At 47.3% G+C, this 19505-nt stretch overlaps 2 long non-coding RNA genes across 2 annotated transcripts; one reads left to right on the top strand and one right to left on the bottom strand.

Moving 5' to 3' along the window:
• Positions 1 to 459: 459 nt before the first annotated feature.
• On the bottom strand, positions 460 to 13862 carry LOC145530538 (uncharacterized). Its single transcript, XR_014071876.1, has 4 exons — positions 13779 to 13862; positions 7272 to 7377; positions 3181 to 3355; positions 460 to 2586 (listed from the first exon to the last, which is right to left on the bottom strand). It is a non-coding gene; the product is annotated as an uncharacterized LOC145530538 (long non-coding RNA).
• Positions 2710 to 4647, top strand: LOC145530537 (uncharacterized). The gene is made up of 2 exons (XR_014071875.1): positions 2710 to 2987; positions 3210 to 4647. It is a non-coding gene; the product is annotated as an uncharacterized LOC145530537 (long non-coding RNA).
• Positions 13863 to 19505: the final 5643 nt, after the last annotated feature.

The raw sequence follows: 19505 nt of genomic DNA, 5'->3' as shown, positions 1-19505 counted from the left end.
AGTAAAACATAAAATAATACATTATTTTAAGTTAGAATGTAGAGAATTTGAGGAACCAGGATGCTGGTGTTCTGGTCTAAGCATTTTGTTTCTGAATTTGTTAAATGAAGTGCGTAATTCCCACCAATCTCAGAGTTGAGGTGAGGGTTCTAACAATGTAAGGAACACAGAAGCCCTTCAGCAACAGTAAAGCATTGTGTACATTAAGTCCTAGCGCTGATGGGGAGGCTTAAACTAAAGGGACACTGGGCTGGTTTTACAGACAGATGTAGTGAGCAGGAGATGATGAAGGCAGGGAAGTAGCTGGACAACTGCTGAAAGGCAAGGGAGAGGTTAGAGCTGAAGTCCATGGGAAGGTTCTCAGTGCCTTTGCTCCAAGAGGTAGGGGCAGGTAAAGGGAAGGCAGGTACAGATCTGCTCAGCTGGGGATGGAGGAGCTAGAGGCCAGGCAGGCAGCAGAGAGGGGGTTGCTCAGCTTTATCCTCAGCGTTTGGCATAAAGAGGTCACCAATGAATCTGTGTCGGAATGAATAAATGAAACAGATGTCCTTCATCGCCCTACTCCCACACATATACCCAAGACTCCTGGTTGATTCAAGTAAGTGTGACTGGGGAGAAGTGGTCAGGGCAGACCCAGTGTCTGAGGTTCAACCCCACCATGACATGACATCTCAAGTCTGCCCAGGCCAGGACAAGCAGCGGCTGGACCTTGGACAACACTCCCAGGAAGTCGGGATGCCACCAACGCAGCGCCTCAGTTCCAGACGGGAAGGCTGGCCTGCCCATTCTATCTGCTCCAGGCTCCATATTGGGAGACACTTGACCCCTCTTCCCTGAGGACGTGCAGATGGATTCCAGCTCCCCGAGGCAGGGCTGGCTGCCTCCCTTTCATCCCTTGGCAACTCCGGGATCTTCAAGGCAGCGCCAGGATCTGGCCTTGGTCATCAGCGTCCGTCTTCTTCATCAGGTTTTCTCCGGCGTCACCACTTCCCTGTTCTCAGCTCTCCTGATGCCAAACCCAGCTTAGATGTGATTCTAGTTCATTCCTAGATAAGCTCATATTACATGCTGTTTATCAAAATCACCGTCACACATTAAATCACATCTCTCAGAGAATGGGACCCAGTCCTGCACGCGTGTTGGAATGCTGGTTACTTGTCGCGCGTCCTTTTATATATGTCCTGGCTGGCTCCGTGTGTGTCCTGTCCTACTCTGTAGGTATTCCCAAGACTTAGAATGCAGCCCTTGGCTGATGATAATAGCAGTCGTATTTCCAATAACGGTTACAGTGTGGAACACTTGATCTGCGCCACACATTGTGCTAGGCAGTTCACAGACTCAATTTAATTCAACCGCTCTCTAAAGTAGACATTATTATGACAAATTTCAAAGAAACTGAGGCTCAGAGAAATTAAATAGTGTCTGCAAGGGCTCCCAGCTGGCTCATGGGAAGGAAATAGTGAAATTCAGTTCTAAAGGGACACCTTTAGTATATGGAGTTACACCCCAACGTGACCATCATCTTGCTCTCCAGAAACATCTGCTCCTTTGGTCCCTTTGTCCTCCCACAGGCTCTTTGAGGTTTTCATGTGTGAAGACATCAGCTTTTCCATCACCAGCCCTGGCCCCTCTCCTGCGCTTTCCTCTGTATCTTTTAGTTGGGCATCTTGTTTGGGTACCCAGCTGTAATCTCCCGGCGAGCAGGAGAAACAAAGCTCATCCCGTCCCTTCTCCAGCTGGTTCTTTTTCCACATCATTCTCTCTATTGTAAACAAACTGTCTTTCAGTCCTCCAGGTAGGAGTCAGGTCTGTATATGTTCGTGCTCCTTCATTCTCTGTAACCATCATCTTTTTAAAGGGTTTTGTTCTGCTTCAAAATTCTCTTGTGTCTCCTTCTGACTCCCCGGCCTGTAGCACCCCTAGGTCAGGCCTCTTCCACTCAGGCCTGGATGATTGAAACACAGTAGCTTCTGAAGTGAGCCGGCTGCTAGAACACTCAGCACCTTTGTGCAGATGAGAAAAAGGCTCTCCTTTCTTGGGATGGATGCGGGCCCATGTCAGGGCACACGATTTGGCAAGCAGAGCACAGGCTTTAATTCAGTTCACAGTTGGCTACCTCAGTCAGGAGAACTTGTACAGTGAACAGCCTGCACGACTGCATGGTGACCCCAGAAGTGATCCTTCTCCTCGCCTCATGTCTCCCCCTCTTCAAAACATTCTCATCTAGGGCGATTTCAAAATATTTGGCAACTGCCCGATCAGAATGGGCCCTGGCCTCAGCCTGGGAGCAGGATCTACAGGCTTCTGGCTGAGTGGACAAAGACTCTTTAATTGCTAACTGTGGGGAGTAGAGGAGGTCACAGGGAAGGGGCTAGGGTGACACTGGGACGTTTACAGCAGTGGATTTTTATCCACTTGTGTAGTGGATTTCAGTCTTTTAACAACTGGCATGGCTTTTCTTGGTGTGTACCGGCTGAATATGAACTCCGCTTATACTACTTCACAGGTTGAGATCCAGTCCCATCTATCAATGGAGTCTGAATATTTACCACTTAGCAGTCATCAATTTCTGTTGACAACAAGGACCTAAAACACAAATGACTGTTTCAGTATAGGCTTAAATTTAACTGAGCGCCTGAGCGCACGCGCTCACACAGACACGCGCACCCAATCCGAGCAATCAGGCCGTTTGCAGACGTGCCTGCAGGGGGCGCTCGAGCCGTCCGCCGCGCTCCTGGACCTCCATCGTTCGCCTACTGGGGTCCACAACGACATGCAAACGGTCTACACACAGCACAGGGGGGATACTGAGGCACAGGCGTTAAACCTGGCCGTCACCGTCTCTCTGCAAACCAAGTTTTACCCTTTTTCCATGGGGTCCCAAAGAGTCAGACACTACTGATGGCGAGGAACCCACACTCACACTTTTTCTTACTACTTTCTGTTCAAACAAGTGGTCAAGATCGTGGTGTTTCCTTGATTATGAGGTAAAAACCTGGGCAGAAAATAGAAGCTGCTTGAAGAGCCAGAGAGGAAAGAAGGGGGTAGGTTTGGGGGTGCCTTTGGAGCTGTCCCTCTGATAGCGAAGAACAGGCGGCCAGGCCCTTGGCGGGGTGGGGGGGGGGTGTCACGCCTTGGAGGGGTGAGGGGAGGCTGGCTCTCTGGGTCTCCCAGCCTCACCTGAAGGAAGCACCTATCTGATGTCCCAGAGTCTGATGTCCTACTGAAACTGATGCGACTCACTGATGCGAACGATGCCTGCAGAAGCCAGAGGGACCTCTGCTTGGACTGCTGAGGATACCCAATTCTGACCTCAGGGAGCTCCTGACCAGTTCAGGAGGATGGTGTTTTAGAGCTGAATTTAAAGAGGAAAACAGAAGAAATCTTTTACACCTGTATTTGTGTACAGAGTTTTACACCCACCTTAAAGCTGTCTCCAGGCCTCTAGCTTGCATCTCTAGCTATCTCTGCCTGCACCTCTCAGCTCCTCTCCTTTTTAAAGTTCCTCACATGTGACTGATGTGAGAGTCTGGGTCTGGGTCACCTGCCACAAGAGGGGACCCTCTCTGTAAACTCCAGGTGAAACCAGCAGTGGCTCAGAAACCAGTTGGGCAGCTCTGCCAGGGGCTTGACTTGATGCAGGCCTCTTTCCATGCCTTCTGCTCTGTCTCAGAGCAAACACCCAGGGGCCAGAATCAGTCCGTGGACCAGGGATGGGAGCCAAGAAGGCTGATCAGCCTGTCTTTGTTCAGGTTCTGAGTTGAGGCACAAACAATATCCCTGAAGGGTGAGTTGGCAAATCAAAGTCTCACATTCCCTCGCCTCTTCTGCCTCAGTAATACAACGCTTAAATCTTAGCTGGGCTTCCCTGGTGGCTCAGATGGTAAAGAATCCGCCTGCAATGCAGGAGACCTGAGTTTGATCCCTGGGTCAGGAAGATCCCCTGGAGAAGGGAATGGCTGCCCACTCCAATATTCTTGCCTGGAGAATCCCATGGACAGAGGAGCTTAGTGGGCCACAGTCCATGGGGTTGCAAAAAGTTTGACAGGACTGAGCAACTAACATTAAGTCTTAGCTAGGTGGACAGCCATCTAGAATTCCTCAGCTGTTCCTGTAGCTAGATATGGCTGTAAAACTAAGTTCTGGCACTGGCATATGAGCATAAGTGTCCTGTGTGATTTTGTGGGAATGACCTGGATGGCTGTGACCTTATTTGTCCTTCTTTTTCTATCTAGACTAGGAGTTAGAAAACTTTTTCTGTGAAAGAACAGATTGTATTTCCAGTTCTGTGGGCCTTATGATCTCTGTTTGCAAACACCTAATTTTGGTGTTGAACTTTGAAAATAGCTACAGACTATATGTCAACAAATGGGTATGGCTGAGTTCCGGGAAGATCTTATTTACTAAAAAAAGGTTTAGTGGGGTTGGATTTAACTTGTGGGTGGTTGGTTGCCCATCCCTGGTCTAGGATGCACATATGATGGCTGGAGGGAGAGCAGCCATATTGGACCATGAGGTAGAAGCCACGCACTGAGGATGGCAGAGAAATAAGCTTGAAGGAGCTTGAGTGCCTAGTTTTCACAGAGCCACCCTGTGAGCCCTCTGGATTTCATTTATGTGAGAGAAATAAAGTTCTATGTTGCTGAAGTCACTGTCAGTTGCAAATGAGTTTAATCCTGACTAAAACACCGTTTACATGTGGTTAACCCCAACTCACCAGAGTAGGAGACTATTGAAGAATATAAGATCAGAGACCTAACTAGCAATGAAGCATGCATATTCCAGGTGAGTATACTCTATATACCTCTGGAATTTTCCACCATCTCGATTAATTGAGGGCACAAATAAAAGTTTGGGTTGACCTTTGTGTGACCCACCAGGTGGTGAGGGGCTTGTAGTGAAAGTCGGTGTAACTGACAAGCTCTGGGCATGGCAGGACGCAGCGTCCCACCTCTCTGCCAGCTAGACACACAGGAAATCAGCTCAGACAGATGCTAATGAGTTTTACAAAGTGTGACTGCAAGTGCTCTGAGTTTTAGCACTTTTTTGGGGAATGGGGTGGGGTTTAGGTCTCAGTCAGAAGTTGTCCCTGAAATCAGTAATATTGGGTGAGCCTCTCCCGCCCTTTAGTATTAATAACTCTTCCCATGACTCCATGTCTTGTGGCCGAGAGACTTCCTTTCCCCAAGGAATTCAGTAAGCCCAGCTTGTAGAATTTGGAAGTCTCACACAAACTGAAAGAATCACAGTAATAGAAAATTAAAGAGCTATGAGAAAACCCCTGCAACTTGACTGTGATTCCAAGAATGCTTCCTCCCCAGCAGCTGCAGTAGTGTTGCAGCTGATCCCTTGCTAGGAGCTTCGCCCACTCTTCTTATGCTCCAGGCAATGGTGTGGCTGTTCCAGGGTGCGGGCTGGGGTGCTTTATGGGAGGCGTGGGGCTGTTATTCCTGGAGAGGAGAAGGCGGAGTGTTGATGTGGCCACATGGTCTTCAAGCATTTAAGGATGTGTGCGTGTGTATATATGTGTATGTGTGTAGTACTTAATGAGGCAGTTGTGGACAAACTGTTGCCCATATTTGAGCATAGACTACAAAGTCACATAGGCCCAGATGCACGTCCTGGCTCAGCCTCTTACTTGCTGGTTGGCCTCAGGTATGCTGTTCAATCTCTCTGCACCTTTATTCCCTGGCTCACAGGGTAGCTCTGTGAGAACCAGGGAATTGGGTTCCTTCTAGCTTATTTCTCTACTACCCTCAGTAGATACTTTTACCTCATGGTCCAAGATGGCTGCTCTCACTCCAGCGACCACACATGTATCCCATGCCAGGATCCTGCAAACTATGACCTACAAGCCAAATCCAATCCTCCACCTGTTTTGGTTGGCAGGTGTGAGCACTGCTGAGATGCCAGGGATGCTGTAAGGAATGGATGTAATAATGTTCATAAAGTGTCTTACCCAGAGCAGATGCTCAGAAAATATGGGAAAAAAAACAGCTGAGCTGCCATGAGCACCAGGCAGTTCAGACCTTCAGCCTAAGGGAGGCAGCTTTGTCAGCATCTGGTGTCTGTGCAGGTTGGATGGCGCTGAGGACCTTGACATCTTCCATTGTGAAGGCCTTCCTCTTTCTGGTTTCCTTCCTTCCTGTCTTCATCTTCTGGATCTCAGGTCAAAGCTTCCTATGGAAGCCTTCCCTGGCTTCCCTGGTTTGGTTAAAACCCTCAGCATATACACTCAGTAGCTGTTATTCATGGTTTATGGGACGTCCTGGTTAACACCTGTCTCCCCTGCCAGACTGTGAGTTTCTAGAGGGCAGGGGCCATATCTGTTTTCCTCAACATCATATCCTTAGGGTACCTGGTGAGTAGTAGATGCTCAATAAACATTTGTAGGATGAATGAATAAGTGAAGGTCCCTCTGGTTGTGTTTAGATTGGGGCTATCTGTTCTCTCAGATCTATTTGCATAACGATTTTCCTAACATGACTAGTTCTGCCCTTTGCCCTCAGGGTCATATGTCCGTCAGGAGGGGGCTTGGACCTCAGTGAGCTACAAGATGCCTGGTCCTGGAGACAGGAGGCTGACCAGAAGCTTCCAGAGAGTATAGGGTCAAAAGGCTGGGAGCTGTCAAAAGGCTGGGGAGCTGTCAAATGGCAAATGAATTCTGCTTTAGCTCAGCTGCTGCATAAGTGTCTACTTTCAAAGGCTTCCAACTAATCAGAATTTCAAAGGATACTTTTAAATGTAATAGGATTCTACCTGAAAGAGCAAAGCAGGAGTTGCTGGAGCTGTTTACTCCTCTAGTTGCTATTCTGGACTTGTATCAGAGATAGCTGGGACCTCGCTATTTTATTTTCATCCCTGCACAAAGTGGAAAAATCTCATGTGCTGGTAAGAGGCAATGATGCCAAGACCACAAAGCATTATTCCACCCAGCTCCCTGCCTCAGTTATTCCAAGGAGAATGGAGGACACAGAAAGTTACACACAAGGTTATTCTCAGCCTACTGTGTGTGCTCAGTCTCTCAGTTGTGTCCGACTCTTGGTGACCCCATGGACTGTAGCTCACCAGGCTCCTCTGTCCATGGGATTTTCCAGGCAAGAATACTGGAATGGGTTGCCAGGTCCTCCTCCAGGGGATCTCCCTGATTCAGGGACTGAATCCAAGTCTCCTGCATCTCCTGCACTGCGGGCAGATTTTTTACCACTGATTCATCAGGGAAGCCTCTTAGCCTACCTGTCCCATGAAATAGACATTACCTTTCCTCTTACCTTCACCAAAACAGCCTTGGCGAGTCTTCCTGGGTTAGATGGATCCTCAAACACAGACAGCAGTTCAGGCAGAAAATGGTGAAAATCCACTTTGACATTCAAACCACTAAAAGCATGAACACTTTTCATTGTTTTTGTAACTTGCTTTTTGACCACAGCGGTCTTGGGGAAACTAGTGTCGAAGAAAATATAGAACAACCCCCTTCTCAAAATTGTGGCAAGGGAGGCGGGGAAGCTGGGAGCATACTCGAGTACATATGGCATTTAAAAATCTGCACTGCTCTGCTCAGACCAGCTGGCAGGCTGTTCAGAGAAAAGCCCCATTCTTTCTGGAAATACTCAGGACTGAAAGCATCTGCAAAGGAGTTGATAGGAGCTTTCTGGAATCAATTACAGGAGGACTATGCCAACCGTCATTTCGGACGTTTGAACAGAATTAGAGCAGATACTGTGTTTTCAAGAGTGGTTTTGCAGGGTTGATACTCTGTAAGTTTCGCATATGCCTAAGGCATGGCAGAAGCACACACAGCTGCCTTGCACATGAAATGACATTTGCATATAAGTTTCTTTATAACCAGGTTCCTAGTGCTACTGGTTTGTTTTTCTGGCCCCGCTGGTATCTTAGTTCCCTGACTAGGGATTGAACTTGTGACCCCTGCAGTGGAAGCATGGCGTCTTAACCACCGGACCCCTGGGGAAGTCCTCTTGGTGCTACTTAAAAAAAAAATTTTTTGTTGTTGCGCTGGGTCTTTGTTGCTGCATGCAGGCTTTCTCTAGTTGCCGCAGCTGGCGGCTACTCTCTAGTTGTGGGGCATGGACTTCTCATTACGGTGGCTTCTCTTGTTGCAGAGCACAGGCTCTGGGTGCATAGGCTTCAGAAGCTACAACACCTGGGCCTAGCAGGTGCAGCTTGCAGGCTCTAGGGCTTGAGGGCTTCAGTAGTTGTGGCGCTTGGATTCCAGAGTCGTGGCTCTCGGGCCCTAGCGCGCAGGCTCAGTAGTTATGGTGCACTTAGTTGCTTTACGCTATGTGGAACCTACCCAGACTAGGACTGAACCCATGTCCCCTGCACCAGCAGGTGGATTCCTATCCACTGGACCACCAGGGAAGTCCTCCTGGTGCTACTTTGAGATGCAGAGGACCAAGAGTATTCATCGACCCATCTGAACAGCAGAGACAAGTCAGGCAACAGTTGAGAAGTGGCTTGTGCAGGTTCTGAAGTGGGGCCCAGGCTTCCGGGGGGTCTGGACCCAGCATTTGGAGAATGAATTCACCGCACAAGGCCTCCTGGTGACCCGCTTCTCACCCCTTGGCTATTGTGGAGCCTGCATCCTTGATTCTGATTTTTGGTATCTAACTTCTTGGAGACAGTTACTGAAATTTAGGGAAAAACACGCGAAAAGAATGATGTATTTGGGCCAATTCGATAGCTATGCTAAAAAGCTGTGCCTGGGCAAACTTCCTGAGAAATTACATTTAGTTTCTCACAGAGCACACACGCCCAAAGGGCCCAAATAGCCAAAGGAGGATATTGAAAGCCATCCAGCATTCCTGCTGTGTCTTTTATTGAGAGCAATTGCATTATCTAATGAATAATCAATGTTCAGCTGACACCTGAGGGGCCAAACACTAATCCTGAACTAAATTCACTGATTTGTTCTCTGTTGCTCATCTTGACCATTGAGCTTATTCTCCTAATATTGAACCCATCTTTGGCTCAGCCTTTCAGTCCACCAGTTTCATTGGTCACATGGGCAACCCCAGATGTTAGAGTTTAGAAAGGGTGAACAACGTACAAACTATTGGATTCCACCGGAGACTTTACCCTGCCACTAGCTTTAGCTTTTTCATTTTTTCTCATTCATTCATTTATTCATTCATTCACTCACTTGACAAATATTTCTTTGACAGTGACTGTGCCCCTTCCAGGCCAAAGGAATGATTTAGGTTCTAACTCTAGGAATTTGTGGTCTTTGAGCATCCCAGAATGTGGTGATAACTCACTTGACTTCAGGCTTTCTCTCCCTGGGTCTCTGATGTTGGAATGGACCTCATCTCTGATTTCTCAGAGCCTGGAGAGTCAGGATCAAGGCTTGGTTCTTCCGGGTATGGAACGTTTCTCCATGCGTTAAGTGATGCTGCATCACCTGCTGGTGGCTAAGCTGAGTGTGTGGATTCTACACTAGAGAAGAGAAAGGCTTTGATGTTTTCACCTCATAGAAGTCTGGCATGGTATGTCAGAGCCCCCAGAGGGAAAGGACCATATTTTATTCATCTTTGCTTCCTCAGTTTCGGGCACAAAGTCGTGAATGTAGTAGGAGCTTTCAAAATGACTAGAGTGTGAACAGTTCTATCTGCTCAAAGTGTGTATTTCACGCCAGTGTCAGTGGGGTCATAGTCCCAGATGTAGAGAGGCTTTATTGTTCCGGCACATCGTCTGCTTCTGAAACGGAGACAGGAAAGAGCGAGTCATCAGCTCCCTGTGAATGCAGCCAAACTGGATGTGACCAGACGTGCCACTCAGCACAGCTCTCATTCTCTGTTCTGCGGAAAGTTGTAGGTGAGGCGCGGCCTCAACTGCAGATGGCAGTTGGCAGGAAGTGGCTTCCCGTGGAGACTGATCAGAAGTTTGGAGACAAAAATGGTCACTGGGGTGGAATCCCTTCTACCCTCTATCTCCTTCTGGAATCTATATTCCCCTCTGGAAACAGGATCTTACTCATTCAAAAAATAGCATAGGAGATTATGTTCTGGTAATTGGGGATATAATTGTGCAAAGCAGACAAAAATTTGTGCCTTCGTGGAGCATTTCACAGAGGGTTTGTTCAAGGCTGTATACATGTGATCAATAAAATAAACACTGAAAGAGTATATTAGAAAGTGACGAATGGAATGCATAAAGCAGGGAAGGAGATGAAGAGGCTGGGGTGGGGACTCCTTTCAGTCGGGATGGCGGGGAAGTCCAATGGAAAAGGTCACATTTGAGGAAAAGATCGGAAGCTGACGAAGGAATTAGATACAAGGATTTCTGGAGAAAGAATATTCCAGACAGAGGGAGCAAGAATGGTGAAGCCTAAGGTGGGTTGCACCTGCTGTTCGGGACTGGTGTGGCTGCCAAATTCCACACTCGCCAAATCCCTTCAGCCCGCTTGAGGGTCTATGCAGGTCAGTCACCAGGGAATCTGAATCAAACTCTGCCCCAAAAGAAAAGAAAGACAGTCACTGGCGGAAGATGGGGATGGAATCCTGAGACTTCTGTGCTCTGAGTCTGTTGCTGAGTGGGTCAGGGTAGAGAAGGAAGCAGGGCGCCTTCACTTAGGTGCCTGGGGAGTTACATAAAGGTTCCATTTACAAAAGGGACTTCCCACGTGGCGCTAGTCTTAAAGAACCTGCCTGCCAATGCAGGAGACAGAAGAGAGGGGGGCTGGATCCCTGGGTCAGGAAGATCCCCTGGGGGAGGGCATGGCAACCCACTCCAGTCTTCTTACCTGGAGAATCTCTTGGACAGAGGAACCTGGCAGGATACAGTCCATGGGGTCGCAAAGAGTCGGACACGACTGGAGCGACTTAGCACACAAGCACCCAGGACTATTTACAAAGAGGAAGGTAGAGCTTCCCTGTTGGCTCAGTGGTAGGGAATCCACCTGCCAGTTCAGGAGACGCAAGTTCGATCCCTGATCCAGGAAAATCCCACATACCGGGGAGCAATAAAAAGCCCGGCACCACAACAACTGAGCTGGTGCGCTAGAGCTGGGGAGCCGCAACTCCTGAGCCCATGTGCCTCGCAAGAGAGAAGCCACTGCAATGAGAAGCCTGCGCACCACAATCAGAGAGGAGCCGCCACTCACCGCATCTAGAGGAAAGCCCATGCAGCAACAAAGGCCAACAAGGCCCAAATAAATAAAGAAATGAAATGATATTAAAAAAATGAGGAGAGCAAGAAAGGGCAGTGCAGTGTTCAAGGGGTTAGCAGCATCAGAAACATCATCGTCCCCAGTCCCCGAGGAGCAGAGGAGGGAGCCGTTCCCGGCGACGGCGGGAGGTGTATGGAGAGTCCCCTTCCACGGAGGGGGTGGTGAGTCCAGGTGAGGGTGGAAATGATGCACGCTCATCCTCATTCTCTTCTTTCTTGCTGTGGCTTCCCGAGGGCTGACTTCAGCTGGAAACCAGAGGGCAAGGGGTCTCACCGGTGTGGTCTCCATGGGAAAGAGCTCCCCATCGCAGAGATGGGCTGAGGGGGGCGCACAGTGGATCCAGAGGAGTGAGTGGAAGGCGTCTCATACAGACACTGAGGGCTGGAGGGCATGGGGGACGTGGGACGGCGTGGAAAGAAGCCGGAGGGACGACGGGCTCTTAGCTGAAGCAAGGTGGCCTGGTCAGAAGCCGGGCTGCCTGAGGCGCTCCCTCTGCTGTCCAGGGAGGACCGCCCGCCGCCAGCGGTCAGCTCCCTTCCAAAGAGTGATGCTCTGCTGTGCCGCGGAGCTGTCCAGCGTCCAAGTCACAAAGGACTACCATAGCAGCTGTTTGTGCCCACGGTGGGAGGTGGGTGACTTAGACCTCCTTTCAAAATTTAAATTAATTTAAAAAAATTGTATATGTCTAAGGTGTACAAATTGCATATATCTACGGTGTCTAAATAGTAGATAAAATGGTCATCTGAGTTGAATTCACCCATTCCAGTCCATTTTAGTTCGCTGATTCCTAGAATGTCCACGTTCACTCTTGCCATCTCCTGTTTGACCACTTCCAATTTGCTTTGATTCATGGACCTAACATTCCAGGCTCCTATGCAATATTGCTCTTTACAGCATCAGACCTTGGTTCTATCACCAGTCACATCCACAACCAGGTGCTGTTTTTGCTTTGGCACCATCCCTTCATTCTTTCTTAAGTTATTTCTCCACTGATCTCCAGTATCAAATTGGGCACCTACCGACCTGGGGAGTTCATCTTTCAATGTCCTATCTTTTTGCCTTTTCATACTGTTCATACCGTGAAGTTCCAGATTATCAAACTGGTTTTAGAAAAGGCAGAGGAACAAGAGATCAAATTGCCAGCATCCGCTGGATCATCAAAAAAGCAAGAGAGTTTCAGAAAAATATCTATTTCTGTTTTATTGGCTATGCCAAAGCCTTTGACTGTGGGATCACAATAAACTGTGGAAAATTCTGAAAGAGATGGGAATACCAGACCACCTGACCTGCCTCTTGAGAAACCTGTATGCAGATCAGGAAGCAAGAGTTAGAACTGGACATGGGACAACAGACTGGTTCCAAATAGGGAAAGGAGTACGTCAAGGCTGTATATTGTCACCCTGCTTATTTAAATTATATGCATGTGAAATACCAGGCTGGATGAAGCACAAGCTGGAATCAAGATTGCCGGGAGAAACATCAATAACCTCAGATATGCAGATGACACCACCGTTATGGCAGAAAGTGAAGAGGAACTAAAGAGCCTCTTGATGAAAGTGAAAGAGGAGAGTGAAAATGTTGGCTTAAATCTCAACAATCAAAAAAACGAAGATCATGACATCTGGTCCCATCACTTCATGGCAAATAGATGTGGAAAAAGTAGAAACAGTGACAGAAGTTTTTTTTAAAAAAAACACCGAGAGGTGTTTGACCACTCCCCGAGGCATGTGGGGTCACAGTTCCCCAACCAGGGATCGCGCTCATGCTCCCTACAGTGGAAGCACCGGAGTCTTAACCAGTGGGCCACCAGGGAAGTCCCAGTATGATAATTTGATGGGCACATATGGGGAGGAATGATTATTGCAGTCAAGCCAATCTACATATCATCTCATATAGTTATCTTTTTTTTTTGGTAAGAGCAATGGAAATCCCTTTCTTAGCAAATTTCCAGTATTAAACAGTGTGTTTCTAACTATACTTGTCCAGCTGTGCACTAGAGAGCGAGGCCTGCTGAGAGGGGACGCTGGCTCGATGGCAGATCTTACTCCCAGCCACGGTGGGACCAGACTCAGCCTCCTCAGCCAGGCTGCCGTCGACTGAGCTGTTTCAGTTAGCACGAGATAACCTTGAACATTCTGAGCAGGGCAGCGGAGTCTCGGAGCCGCAGCCACTTCAGAATTTAGAGTTCCCTACAAACTGTCAGTGGCGTTAGGAACTGGGCAACGTCTCAGCATCCGTGTGTTTGTTTTCTTTGGTTACAGAGCTGACTTTGAAACTGATGACATAGGTGACTGGGAATCTTTCAAATTTCCTGACTCCAGGGAGAGCCCCAGATATTTAGTCTAGCTGGCTGATGCTGCAGAACCTGCCCCCTGCCTGCTTCGCCCCATTGTCCTGTGGGTCTCCCCTTGTTCTCTGCACCCTTGCCACCCTGGACCCTTATTCCAGGGCTGCCAAGGGCTGCATTCCTTTCCACCTCTTGCCCTGCCCCTCTGATTCCCTCTGTCTCCTCCGGTAGCATGTATGCTGCTTAATTTCTACTCAAACTGACTTCCTCATGGCAGCCCTCGCTGACATTCCCGACAGGGCTCACCTGAACTCATCGCATCTTTCCCGTCCGACCCTTCTCTCCACTGCACTCACGCTTGTTGATGGAATCACGCGTTGTTTAACGCCCTTCCTCCCCGTGTGATGCACGCTCCGATTGGCTGCTGCCCAGTGCCCGTGCCTGGAAGATGCTCCGTGAATATGTGAGGAAATTATTGACCAAAAGCTAACAATGAGTTACAAGTGGGTGGACCCACGCTTCACGGGAGAGAAATAAAAGTAGGTAGAGATCAGAAGGGACATGCTGCCGCCCTCCTCCCCATCCCTCCCCTTTCTGGCCCTGGACAGGACTGCAGGCAGGGGCAGCAAGAGAAAGCCGGGAGCGGGAACACCCGCCGGCGGAGTTCACCGTCAGTTCCCCAGACGCCTGTGGACGGTGGAGAGAAGCCGTTGTCAGATGTCCCAACATTGATCTCAGGCCTCTCCCAAACAGAAATTCGGTCAGACGGCGTCAGCCCAAGAAAGCTTAGAAAGTGAAAACGGTGAGCTGCCTGCCCTGCTGCTCACTGGCAAAGGTCTGGGCTCGAGGCCGGAAGTGATAACAGGCTCAGGCCATCAGAAATTATTTTAACTGGCTTCCCGACATCTGGGGAATTCAAGAGCCTGCCAAAGGAAGTGGGCTATTCGTAAAATGTTTGGAGTTCTCTCCGCCATCAAAACAGCAGACGCATCGAGGCACAGACATACCGTTAAGAGAATCCGTCAGCCTCCAATTACAAAGTCGTCAGGAACAGAGAGTGAAAGGGAAGGGTCAAAACCTAAATCTTTCACGGTGGCAGATTTATCTTTGTGGAATGGGATGGTCTCTCGGGAAGGGGTCACATTATGAACTTGGGTCTGAAAGGCTCTAAGAAATACTGGCTGGCCTCAGAGGAGGATGGAGTTAAGGTTTATAGAGAGCTCAGAGCAGCGATCTGGGGAAACCACGAAACAGACAAGAAAGAGACTGGTGAGTAGGTGAGGAACAGAGTGAAGAAGGTGTGGGAAGACTGGTGAAGCTGATGGGGGAAGGAAGCAGGCAGACAAAGGGATACACTTGACTGATGGGTACTGGCCATTGCACATCGTCTTCTATTCATTCATTCATTCACTTATTCTTTCAGTTCTCCTCACCTACTATTACTTGTTTTCTCCTATTTTTAAATTTAAATATGTTTTAAAAATGTTTACAGTGTTGTGTTGGTTTCTGCCATACAGCGACGCAAATCAGCTGTAATTACACACACACCCGCTCCCTCTGTAGCCTCTCTTCCCTTCCCCGCCCCGTGCCTCCAGGTCATCACAGAGTGGCAGACGGGGTTCCCTGGGCTCCGATGCAACTTCTCACCAGGACAATCCCAGCTCTATTTTTTGGGAGTGATTGACATATAAAAGCTGTGCATGTGTAACGTGTACAACTTCATGTGTTTGAGGGGAAGTATATACCTGTGAGGCTTCCCTAGTGCTTCAGTTGGTAAAGAATCTTTCTGCAGTGCAGGAGACCAGGGTTTGATCCCTGGATTGGGAAGATCCCCTGGTGAAGGAAATGGCAACCTATTGCAGTATTCTTGCCTGGAGAATCCCCTGGACAGAAGAGCCGGAGCCTAGATGGCTAGAGTCCATGGGGTCGCAAGAGTCAGACACAACTTAGGGACTAAACCACCACCTCTTTCACACTCCTGTGAGACCATCTAGACTGTAAATTTGTGTCTCTTCCTATAGTTTCCTCTCATCTATTTGCTGTCATTGTTGTATGATTTTTGTTGTTTTCCTTTTGTAGTGACATAAGATTTATCCCTTCAGCAAATTTTTAAGTGTACACTATAGTGTTGTTGGTCATAGGCCTTGTGCCATACAGCAGATTTCCAGAACTTATTCATACTGGACAACTGAAATTGGTACCCTTCAGTCAACATCTCTCATTGCTTCCTCCCCTCAGACCCTGGAGACCACCTTTCCACTCTCTGTGTGTTTGACCAGCAAATTCTTTTGTTTTTGCTTCAGGTTTTGAGTTAATGTTCAGTCATCACGATCCCGTTATTCCTCCCAGGTTACACTAGCCAGTTCCAGGGCTTAGCTTCTAAGGCCTGGTGGAGAGCCTCTGTCTCCCTTTCTGCTGCGCTGACCCCTGGGAACACTCACTGTCTGTCACAAGCCTGTTTTTTCTCAAGCCCATGGTAGGAATTCTGTGATTTATGATAGTTGATCAATAATAGACGGTAGATTGTTACTGTTCTTTCGTTGCTAAGTCATGTCTGACTCTTTGCGACCCCTATGGACGGTAGCCTGCCAGACTCCTCTGTCCATGGGATTTCCCAGGCAAGAATACAGGAGTAGGTTGCACTTTCTTTCTCCAGGGGATTTTCCTGACCCAGAGATTGAACCTGCATCTCTTGCATTGTCAGGTGAGCTTTTTACCACCGAGTCATCAAGGAAGCACCGTACGGTAGATTAGAAGGTAACATATCACACCAAGTGCATTGTAATAAACACACTTTAACAAAACATAATGCAAGAAATACTTATACTTATGTATTATACATTGTTGTTCAGCCACTCAGTCGTGTCTGACTCTGCATCCCCATGGACTGCAGCGCACCAGGCTTCCCTGTTCTTCACCATCACCCGGAGCTTGCTCAAACTCATGTCCATTGAGTCGGTGATGCCATCCAACCACCTCATCATCTGTCACCCCTTTCTCCTCCTGCCCTCAATCTTTCCCAGCCCCAGGGTCTTTTCTAATGAGTCGGCTCTTCACATCAGGTGGCCAAAGTATTGGAGCTTCAGCTTCAGCATCAGTTCTTCCAATGAGTATTCAGGACTGATTTCCTTTAGGATTGACTGCTTTGATCTCTTTGCAGTCCAAGGGACTCTCAAGAGTCTTCTCCAGCACCACAGTTTGAAAGCATCAATTCTTCAGTGTTCAGCCTTCTTTTTGGACCAACTCACGTAGGTGCATGACTACGGGAAAAACCATGGCTTTGACTGCGGGGACCTTTGCCGGCAGTGATGTCTCTGCTTGTTAATATGCTGTCTGAGTTTGTCATAGCTCTCCCTCCCAGTGTCTTTTAATTTCATGGCTGCAGTCACAGCCTGCAGTGATTTTGGAGCCCAGGAAAATAAAATCTGTCATTACTTCCACTTTTTATCTTTCTATGTTTAAGTTTGCTATGATTAAGTTTCTTTGATGTTGAGTTTCAAGCCAGCTTTTTCACTCTCTTCTTTTACTCTTATCACGAGGTTTCGTTCCTTTTCATTTTCTGCCATAAGAGTGGTATCTTATCTGCCATAAGAGGCTGTTGTTATTTCTATTGGCAATCTTGATTCCAGCTTGTGATTCATCCAGCCCGACATTTCACACGATGTGCTCTGCATTGAAGTTAAATAAGCAGGGCAACAGTATACAGCCTTGTCATACTCTTTTCACAATTTGGAGCTGGTCAATTGTTTCATGTAAAGTTCTAACCATTGCTTATTGACTCACATACAGGTTTCACAGGAGACAGGTCATGTGGTCTGGTACCCATGTCTCTTTAAGAATCTTCCACAGTTTGTTGTGATCCACACCATCAAAGCCTTCAGAATAGTTAATGAAGCAGAAGCAGATGTTTTTTGAAATTCCCCTGCTTTCTCCGTGATCCAATGAATGTTGGCAACTTGATCTCTCGTTCTTCTGCCTCTTAGAAACCCAGCTTGTACATCGGGAAGTTCTTGATTCACATACTGCTGAAGACTAGCTTGAAGGATTTTGAGCATTACCTTGCTAGCATGTGACATGAACACAATTATACAATAGTTTGAACATTCTTTGGTATTGCCGTTCTTTAGAATCGAAATAAAAGCTGACCTTTTCCAGTCCTGTGACCACTGCTGAGTTTTTTAAATTTTCTGACGTATTGAATGTGTGCGTGTGTTAGTTGCTCAGTTGTGTCTGACTCTTTGCGATTCCACAGACTGTAGTCTGCCAGGCTCCTCTGTCCATGGCTCATGTCCAGGCTCCTCTCATCCAGGCAAGTATACTGGAGTATACAAGTATTCCCTTCTTCAAAGGATCTTCCCGACCCAAGAATCGAACCTGGGTCTCTCACATTGCAGGCAGATTCTTTACTGACTGAGCTACCAGGGAAGACATATTGAGTGCAACACTTTAACAACATTATCTTTTAGGATTTTAAATAGCTCAGCTACAATTCCATTACCTGTACTAGCTTTGCTTGTAGTAATGCTTCCTAAGGCCTACTTGACTTCACACTCTAGGATGTCCAGCTCTAGGTGAATGACCACACCATGGTGGTTATTGGGGTCATTAATACCTTTCTAGTATAGTTTTTCTGTGTATCCTTGCCACCTCTTCTTAATCTCTTCTGCTTCTGTTAGGTCCTTTCCATTTCTGTCCTTTATTGTGTCCATCCTTGCATTAAATATTCCCTTGATATCTCCAATTTTCTTGAAGAGATTTCTAGTCTTTCCCATTGTATTGTTTTCCTCTATTTCTTTGCACTGTTCATTTAAGAAGGCCTTCTTATCTTTCTTTTCTATTCTCTTGAACTCTGCATTGCAATAAAGTGAATATCACAATAAAGAGAATCACTTGAGTTTTTTGGTTTCCCAGTACATACAATAGTTATGTTTATGGTATATTATAGTCTGTTAAGTATGCAATGTACATACCTTAATTAAAAATACTTTGTTGCTAAAAATTGCTAACCATCATCTGAACCTTTAGTGAGTCATAATCCTTTTACTGATGGAAGGTCTTGCTTCAGTGTTGGTGGCTGCTGATTAACCAGGGTGGTGTTTGCTGGAGGCTGGGGTGGCTGTGGCAATTTTAAAAACTAAGACAGTAGTGAAGTTTGCTGCATCAGTGGACTCTTGCTTTCATAAATGGTTTCTCTGTAGCATGCAATGCTTTTTGATACCATTTTATCCGTAGTAGAAATTCTTTCAAAATTGAAGTCTGTCCTCTCAGAACTTGCTGCTACTTCATCAACTATTTTTATGAACTAAGATAAATCCTTTGCTGTCATTTCAACAGTCTTCACAGCATTGTCACCAGGAGCAGTTTCCATCTTAAGAAACTGCTTTCTTTGTTCCTCCATAAGAAGCAACTCCTCAGCCATTGAAGTTTTATCAGGAGATTGCAGCAAGATCAGTAATATCCTCAGGATCCACTTTTGATTCTAGATCTCTTGATCCTTTTACCACATCTGTAGTTATTCCTCCACTGAAATCTCAAACCCCTCAAAGTCATCCATGAGGGTTGGGAGCACCTTCTTCCAAATTCCTGTAAATGTTGCTATTTTGATCTCTTCCCACGAATCACAAATGTCCTTAATGGCATTTAGGATAGTGAATCCTTTCCAGAAGATTTTTAATTGACTGCCCAGATCCATCAGAGAAATCACCATCTGGCAGCTATGGCCCTATAAGGGTTTCCCTGGTGGCTCAGATGGTAAAGAATCCACCTGCAATGCAGGAGACCCAGGTTTGATCCCTGGGTCGGGAAGATCCCCTGGAGAAGGAAATGGCCACCCATTTCAGTATTCTTGCCTGGAGAATCCCATGGACAGAGGAGCCTGGGGTGCTGTAGTCCATGGGGTCACGAACAGTCAGACACGACTCGGTGACTGAACAATAGTTTTATAAAATGTATTTCTTAAATAGTAAGACTTGAAAGTCCAAATGACTCCATGCTCTATGGGCTGCAGAGTGGATATTGCGTTAGCAGGCGTGA

Source organism: Giraffa tippelskirchi, chromosome 12 (assembly GCF_054371585.1).
Source record: "Giraffa tippelskirchi isolate mGirTip1 chromosome 12, T2T-mGirTip1v1.2.pri, whole genome shotgun sequence".
Classification (NCBI taxonomy): Eukaryota; Metazoa; Chordata; class Mammalia; order Artiodactyla; family Giraffidae; genus Giraffa; species Giraffa tippelskirchi.
The sequence above is the reverse complement of the archived record's forward strand: the minus strand, read 5'-3'. Positions and strand labels throughout refer to the sequence as shown.